This window comes from Seriola lalandi, unplaced genomic scaffold (genome assembly GCF_002814215.2).
Source record: "Seriola lalandi dorsalis isolate HSWRI2012SDOR001 ecotype SW California unplaced genomic scaffold, Sedor1 jcf7180002054497, whole genome shotgun sequence".
Lineage (NCBI taxonomy): Eukaryota > Metazoa > Chordata > Actinopteri > Carangiformes > Carangidae > Seriola > Seriola lalandi.
This window is the reverse complement of record NW_019525050.1, coordinates 672,481-680,627: the sequence shown is the minus strand read 5'-3', so window position 1 is coordinate 680,627 and position 8,147 is coordinate 672,481. Positions and strand designations below refer to the sequence as shown.

General features: G+C 38.2%; 6 non-coding genes and 1 pseudogene across 6 annotated transcripts; 3 read left to right on the top strand and 4 right to left on the bottom strand.

Annotated features, from left to right (window-relative positions):
- Positions 1 to 661: 661 nt before the first annotated feature.
- Positions 662 to 868, bottom strand: LOC111659906 (small nucleolar RNA U3). Its single transcript, XR_002761103.1, has one exon. It is a non-coding gene; the product is annotated as a small nucleolar RNA U3 (small nucleolar RNA).
- A 723-nt stretch (positions 869 to 1,591) lies between these two features.
- LOC111659907 (small nucleolar RNA U3) lies at positions 1,592 to 1,798 on the top strand. Its single transcript, XR_002761104.1, has one exon. It is a non-coding gene; the product is annotated as a small nucleolar RNA U3 (small nucleolar RNA).
- Positions 1,799 to 2,456: 658 nt separating this feature from the next.
- LOC111659909 (small nucleolar RNA U3) lies at positions 2,457 to 2,663 on the bottom strand. The gene has a single exon (XR_002761106.1). It is a non-coding gene; the product is annotated as a small nucleolar RNA U3 (small nucleolar RNA).
- Positions 2,664 to 3,135: 472 nt separating this feature from the next.
- LOC111659919 (small nucleolar RNA U3) lies at positions 3,136 to 3,342 on the top strand. The gene has a single exon (XR_002761114.1). It is a non-coding gene; the product is annotated as a small nucleolar RNA U3 (small nucleolar RNA).
- A 572-nt stretch (positions 3,343 to 3,914) lies between these two features.
- On the bottom strand, positions 3,915 to 4,098 carry LOC111659917 (small nucleolar RNA U3; annotated as a pseudogene).
- A 472-nt stretch (positions 4,099 to 4,570) lies between these two features.
- LOC111659916 (small nucleolar RNA U3) lies at positions 4,571 to 4,777 on the top strand. Its single transcript, XR_002761112.1, has one exon. It is a non-coding gene; the product is annotated as a small nucleolar RNA U3 (small nucleolar RNA).
- Positions 4,778 to 7,416: 2,639 nt separating this feature from the next.
- Positions 7,417 to 7,623, bottom strand: LOC111659908 (small nucleolar RNA U3). The gene has a single exon (XR_002761105.1). It is a non-coding gene; the product is annotated as a small nucleolar RNA U3 (small nucleolar RNA).
- Between the last annotated feature and the right edge of the window lie 524 nt (positions 7,624 to 8,147).

The window sequence follows — 8,147 nt, the reverse complement described above, 5'->3', positions numbered from 1 at the left end:
CCACTGTTGAAGACTGTTCAGTGTTTCTGAAGGAGACACTGATGGAGGAAACATGATCTGAGTGGAGCTGGTGTAGTTGTTTATAATAAACTCAAATATGTTGAGTCTAATCTATAAAAGCTTCTCTAAGTATGTAGATGTACTCATGGTATTTGCTTGGTGTTATGCTTGAAATCAGTGTTTAACACCTTGAACCAAAACTAAGCTGCTCAAACAACAAGCTATAATTATTAGCTTTAGCTTTAATTGTAGTTGTAGTTAATTGTAAGAAATGATGGACACGTCCAGCTGTGATGACAGAGAAGACAAAGTGATAAATATCTCACGAAAAGAAGAAAAGAAGTCAAACAAGAAATGAGTAAAAAGAGTCGAGGAAAAAATCATTTATATGAACTAAAAGTAAAATATTTTCGGACCAAAACTCAGAAATGAAAAACAATTTGCAGCCATCACATACGTAGGTGAACATCACTACTGGTTACTTTCATTCTGTTTTGTGTGTTTGACATTTTTGGCTTTTAATTCACATTTACTAATAGAAGCTACCATTCTGCATTTTGAGTGAATATATGTTAACAAGCCAGAGATCAATGACCTGTTTTTAAACTCTAATGTTGATTAAATAACGTTTTTTAGTTTCTCTTTGTTAAATAAGCAGCTGTCCACTCAGATCATGTTTCCTCCATCAGTGTCTCCTTCAGAAACACTGAACAGTCTTCAACAGTGGAGAAGAAACAAAGTCTTCCCACCAGTTTCCTGCTCTGAAGGAAACATCTTCACTCTTCATCGTGGGCAGCGAGACCAAACTCTTTAGAAACACATTTCTCAAGTCAAGGACTAAAGAAATGATCCCTGAAAGTATAGCCTTGGTTTGTTTTGGATGTTTCTCAGAGTCTTATATTTACAGACGACCACTTTTACTCCTGGTGGAGTCATGTGGAGCAGGAGGACACACCTCCTACCATCACAGCTTCATCATTGACGAGCCTCTTATTTTGTAGTGGAGAGAAACTGACAGTGATGAAACACTGTCTGAGGTTTACATCCAAATGTAGAACAAAGTTTAACTGAATTTGCAGAAAATCAGCCAAAGAACATGTGAGTTACAGATCATTTTCACACGTCTGTCTCTTCATTGTCAAATTCATGGAGCTGTTGTTGAGTCGCTGCTGAACGTTTTCTACTGGAATTATTTACTTTTAGGTCAGATTTGTTTCTCGTTTGGTGTCTGTTTGTCTTGGACATATTTTTTTCCCTGTCTCTGTCATCACCGTGGGTGTGTCCAGTTTATCAGCTGATATCACATCAGCCTCTCTGGTGAAAACAAACGTCTTTCCAGTGGAGAACTTTTTCCCAGTGACTCAACAACAGCTCCATGAATTTGTCAATGAAGAGACAGACAGACAGAAACTAAAGCAGTGGTTGGTTTCTGGATCCTGAGCAGATGAAAGTTTTAAAAGTTCAGCTCTAAAGTTTTCTGATGATGAAGCTGTGATGGTAGGAGGTGTGTCCTCCTGCTCCACATGACTCCACCAGGAGTAAAAGTGGTCGTCTGGAGATATAAGACCCTGAGAAACATCCAGAACAAACCAAGACTATACTTTCAGGGATCATTTCTTTAGTCCTTGACTTGAGAAATGTGTTTCTAAAGAGTTTGGTCTCGCTGCCCACGATGAAGAGTGAAGATGTTTCCTTCAGAGCATGAAACTGGTGGAAGACTTTTTTTTCTTCTCCACTGTTGAAGACTGTTCAGTGTTTTTGAAGGAGACACTGATGCAGGAAACATGATCTGAGTGGACAGCTGCTTATTTAACAAAGTGAAACCAAAAAAAATGTATTTAATCATTATCACAGTTTAAAAACAAGTCATTGATCTCTGGCTTGTTAACATATATTCACTCAAAATGCAGAATGGTAGCTTCTATTAGTAAATGTGAATTAAAAGCCAAAAATGTCAAACACACAAAACAGAATGAAAGTAACCAGTAGTGATGTTCACCTACGTATGTGATCGCTGCAAATTGTTTTTCATTTCTGAATTTTGATCCGAAAAATATTTCACTTTTAGTTCATATAAATTATTTTTTTCCTCGACTCTTTTTACTTGTTTCTTGAGACTTCTTTTCTTCTTTTCGTGAGATATTTATCACTTTGTCTTCTCTGTCATCACAGCTGGACGTGTCCAACATTTCTTACAATTAACTACAACTACAAATAAAACCTAAAGCTAATAATTATAGCTTGTTGTTTACGTAGGTGAACATCACTACTGGTTACTTTCATTCTGTTTTGTGTGTTTGACATTTTTGGCTTTTAATTCACATTTACTACTAGAAGCTACCATTCTGCATTTTGAGTGAATATATGTTAACAAGCCAGAGATCAATGACTTGTTTTTAAACTCTAATGGTGATTAAAAAACATTTTTTAGTTTCACTTCATTAAATAAGTAGCTGTCCACTCAGATCATGTTTCCTGCATCAGTGTCTCCTTCAGAAACACTGAACAGTCTTCAACAGTGGAGAAGAAACAAAGTCTTCCCACCAGTTTCCTGCTCTGAAGGAAACATCTTCACTCTTCATCGTGGGCAGCGAGACCAAACTCTTTAGAAACACATTTCTCAAGTCAAGGACTAAAGAAATGATCCCTGAAAGTATAGTCTTGGTTTGTTCTGGATGTTTCTCAGGGTCTTATATCTACAGACGACCACTTTTACTCCTGGTGGAGTCATGTGGAGCAGGAGGACACACCTCCTACCATCACAGCTTCATCGTTGACAGATTTACTTGTTTTTAAATGAGCTCTATAAATAAAGTGACTTGAATCTGGAGGAGCTGTGTCTTCCTGAACCAGGTATTGATCATGTTGGGATAACAGTAGTGGATGGAAATGATCTTTAACTCCCATGTTCTTTGGCTGATTTTCTGCAAATTCAGTTAAACTTTGTTCTACATTTGGATGTAAACCTCAGACAGTGTTTCATCACTGTCAGTTTCTCTCCACTACAAAATAAGAGGCTCGTCAATGATGAAGTTGTGATGGTAGGAGGTGTGTCCTCCTGCTCCACATGACTCCACCAGGAGTAAAAGTGGTCGTCTGTAGATATAAGACTCTGAGAAACATCCAGAACAAACCAAGACTATACTTTCAGGGATCATTTCTTTAGTCCTTGACTTGAGAAATGTGTTTCTAAAGAGTTTGGTCTCGCTGCCCACGATGAAGAGTGAAGATGTTTCCTTCAGAGCAGGAAACTGGTGGGAAGACTTTGTTTCTTCTCCACTGTTGAAGACTGTTCAGTGTTTCTGAAGGAGACACTGATGGAGGAAACATGATCTGAGTGGAGCTGGTGCAGTTGTTAAATAAACTCAAATATGTTGAGTCTAATCTATAAAAGCTTTTCAAAGTATGTAGATGTACTCATGGTATTTGGTCGGTGTTATGCTTAAACCAAAACTAAGCTGCTCAAACAACAAGCTATAATTATTAGCTTTAGCTTTAATTGTAGGTGAAGTTAATTGTAAGAAATGTTGGACACGTCCAGCTGTGATGACAGAGAAGACAAAGTGATAAATATCTCACGAAAAGAAGAAAAGAAGTAAAACAAAAAATGAGTAAAAAGAGTCGAGGAAAGAATAATTTATATGAACTAAAAGTAAAATATTTTTGGACCAAAACTCAGAAATGAAAAACAATTTGCAGCCATCACATACGTAGGTGAACATCACTACTGGTTACTTTCATTCTGTTTTGTGTGTTTGACATTTTTGGCTTTTAATTCACATTTACTAATAGAAGCTACCATTCTGCATTTTGAGTGAATATATGTTAACAAGCCAGAGATCAATGACTTGTTTTTAAACTCTAATGTTGATTAAAAACCTTTTTTTAGTTTCACTTCATTAAATAAGCAGCTGTCCACTCAGATCATGTTTCCTCCATCAGTGTCTTCAACAGTGGAGAAGAAACAAAGTCTTCCCACCAGTTTCCTGCTCTGAAGGAAACATCGTCACTCTTCATCGTGGGCAGCGAGACCAAACTCTTTAGAAACACATTTCTCAAGTCAAGGACTAAAGAAATGATCCCTGAAAGTATAGTCTTGGTTTGTTCTGGATGTTTCTCAGGGTCTTATATCTCCAGACGACCACTTTTACTCCTGGTGGAGTCATGTGGAGCAGGAGGACACACCTCCTACCATCACAGCTTCATCGTTGACAGATTTACTTGTTTTTAAATGAGCTCTATAAATAAAGTGACTTGAATCTGGAGGAGCTGTGTCTTCCTGAACCAGGTATTGATCATGTTGGGATAAAAGTAGTGGATGGAAATGATCTTTAACTCACATGTTCTTTTGCTGATGCTCTGCAAATTCTGTTAAACTTTGTTCTACATTTGGATGTAAACCTCAGACAGTGTTTCATCACTGTCAGTTTCTCTCCACTACAAAATAAGAGGCTCGTCAATGATGAAGTTGTGATGGTAGGAGGTGTGTCCTCCTGCTCCACATGACTCCACCAGGAGTAAAAGTGGTCGTCTGGAGATATAAGACCCTGAGAAACATCCAGAACAAACCAAGACTATACTTTCAGGGATCATTTCTTTAGTCCTTGACTTGAGAAATGTGTTTCTAAAGAGTTTGGTCTCGCTGCCCACGATGAAGAGTGAAGATGTTTCCTTCAGAGCAGGAAACTGGTGGGAAGACTTTGTTTCTTCTCCACTGTTGAAGACTGTTCAGTGTTTCTGAAGGAGACACTGATGGAGGAAACATGATCTGAGTGGAGCTGGTGCAGTTGTTTATGATAAAGTCTTATTAACAGCTGAAGTAAAGGGGTTTTCTTCACCATGCTGAGCCCAGCTGACATGTTCCTGTATGTGTTGTGATTTTGATAAATGTGTTGGTGACCAGAGACAAAGTTTCTGTGTGCATTTGTACTTTCCACCCGAATCTCTGTGTTTTGGAGTTTCGTTTCTCTCCTGTGTTCCTGTTTGCACCTTCAGATATCAGCTTTATTTTAACACCCCTTCCTTGTAACTGTAAACCCACAGTGTGACTCTGCTGACAAACAGCTAAATAAAGTCTGCAGCTGTCTGAACTCGTAGGTCAGTTTGTCTGATGATCTCTATGGTTCAGCCAGATTGAGATTTTAAAAACTGAATTAATATTTATTATACATGATAATCTCTCTTCCATATATCCTCCACACTTTTCTTATCAAAGTGTAAAAGTTTGTGAGAACAGCATTTGGAAAAAATCATGGGAAACTAAAAACCATGTAAATAAACAGGAACGTTGTTCTGCAGGAGTTTATGAGTTTTCTTTTAACTAAAAACTTTCCACCTGTGAAGAGACATTAATCAATAAAAATCCCCTGAGGGCATCACAGGCTGGATTGTGCACCTGAAACTCTACCTGCACAACGCAAACCCTGTATCTCCTCTGTATGATAAGTCTGGTCCCTTTACCACAGAGTAACTTCAACTTTGTCTGACTCTCTTTGTGTTTCCTGGCTGCACCGAGCGTCCACGTAAAAGATTAGTTGTTAATCATCAGCAGTAAAATCAGAACCATGAAAAACTTCATATGAGAGAGGAGGACACGGCGAGACCGGCAGGGAGGTTTGCTTAAAGCAACAACAAGAAATGATATTCAGTAAGGTGAAATGTAAATGTTTAACCACAAAACTGGATTAAAGTAAGAAGCTGGAAGTAGCTGATCGTCACAAAGTCATATTATTCTGGGCAACAGTGATGGGATAAGAGCGTAAAAGCGTCCACACTGTCAGGAATCAAGGAATTTTAATTAAAATGCAGTTTTTAATCATCATTATCTGGGTATTTGCTGCGGTAAACTATCGTTCTCTTTGTCAGAGGCTCAGTTTTAAACCCAGAGTGCAGAATGTCAATTGATGGCAGCTAATCTCACTCTGTGGTCTGGGACCTCACAGCAGCATATTCTACAAAACAAGTCACAACTCAAGGTCCAGTTACCAGGCCTCTCCAGAGCTTTCAATCATATTTCACAGTCTTCATCAGACCATCATCATTTCATTGCACTTTTACTTCATTCATCATCATCATCATCATCATCATCATGTGAGTTAAGCATGAAAGTTGTCAGTAACAGCTGGATGGGATCCTCCTAACATCCTCCTCCGATGAAGACCATATGACACAGCTGAAAGCTCCAGAAAGGGCTGGTAAGTGGCTCTTGAATTTAGTGGGGGGTTTTTTTGATTGTTATTTTTTTTACCATGTTTTCAGTATATAGTATGAACTTCAGACTGGAAGGCGACTAAAATCTCTTGAATTTGAGTCTGATGTTGATGGACGATACTGCCCCACAATGCATTGCACATCATGAATAAGGAAAAAACTCACAGTTGCAAAAAGCACAAAAAAAAAAACGTAAATAAATCTGTAGATCATAAGGTAAATCGTCTACTTGTGATAAACAGGCAGTTATTTAATGTTTTTTTTGTGTTATTTCTTTAATATTTCACATAAAACGTGCCAAAATGGTAAATCATTCTTAGTATTTTACAATAAGTTATGAATGACTTGTTTCCTGTTAAGATTCAGGCCGTGTGTGTAACTGTCTCTGCTGCTCGATGTGGTTTCTGTTAGTTCCAGGTTTGAGTTCTGATGCAAGTTTGAGACTGTCACGATTAATGTTCAGTAAAGTTTTCCGACCGCCTCGAGGCGTTCCTAACAAGTCGAATCCTTCTGTAATAAAATGAGGGAAAGTGACAAACAGGAAGAGAGCAGCCTGGAAAGACTGGGTTCCTTGTCCTGCTTGAATACCCCTTCAGCATGTTGATGTCCGTGAACTCTGTGGGTGAATATTGAGCCAAGTTCATTCTTGCCACATGGAGGAAGGGAAGTTTGGCACAAGACTGAAGCTCCAAAAAGCCCCTACAGTACAAATCTGTTAAAATGCTTCAAACCCACACAGTCCACTTCCCTCAGACACACACATACAACGCATGAATCTATTGCCCCGGTTCTGGCTGAGAAGGTTCCCAACACACCGAGCTGAAATCACATGATCAGCCAATTAAACAAATGCAGATCAGGGTTTCAAATCTCTTCAAAGTCTCTTTGTCTGAATAAAAGCGTGATTTCAATATAACTTCATCCAGTAAATCATGTCGGTAAATCATTAACGACTTGGCGCTGGTATGTGTGTGTGTTTAAATGCTTACTGCACACTCACACACACAGTATTTCATGAGTCATGTAAAAACCTTTTGTGTTTCTTTGCACAATAGGTGATTAACAATAAACAACTGTGACTATTAATCTAAATCTCAAACTATTTTTTATAGAGAACCGGCAGTTTCATTTTCTCTCTGCAGATTAACTACAGGAGTTTTAATCACAGTTCAAAAGTTGGTTTCTATTTTAGATTAAGCTGAAAACTCCACTCAGATCATGTTTCCTGCATCAGTGTCTCCTTCAGAAACACTGAACAGTCTTCAACAGTGGAGAAGAAACAAAGTCTTCCCACCAGTTTCCTGCTCTGAAGGAAACATCTTCACTCTTCATCGTGGGCAGCGAGACCAAACTCTTTAGAAACACATTTCTCAAGTCAAGGACTAAAGAAATGATCCCTGAAAGTATAGTCTTGGTTTGTTCTGGATGTTTCTCAGGGTCTTATATCTCCAGACGACCACTTTTACTCCTGGTGGAGTCATGTGGAGCAGGAGGACACACCTCCTACCATCACAGCTTCAGCTCCAGCTTCGTTATCTAAACTGTTGAAGCTAAACTTGTTAGAACTAATAACTATGAATCACTTAAAAGTTTCTCTTTGTTGTCACTTAGCGTCTTTCAAAAAGATTTGGAGATCACAGTAACATTTGTTATAAAATTTATGTTCGATTGAAATCTTGAATTTAATTTTACCTTTAAAAATCCTGTTGTAGTTAATTGTAAGAAATGTTGGACACGTCCAGCTGTGATGACAGAGAAGACAACGTGATAAATATCTCACGAAAAGAAGAAAAGAAGTCAAACAAGAAACGAGTAAAAGAGTCGAGGAAAAAATCATTTATATGAACTAAAAGTAAAATATTTTCAGACCAAAACTCAGAAATGAAAAACACAATTTGCAGCCATCACATACGTAGGTGAACATCACTACTGGTGAC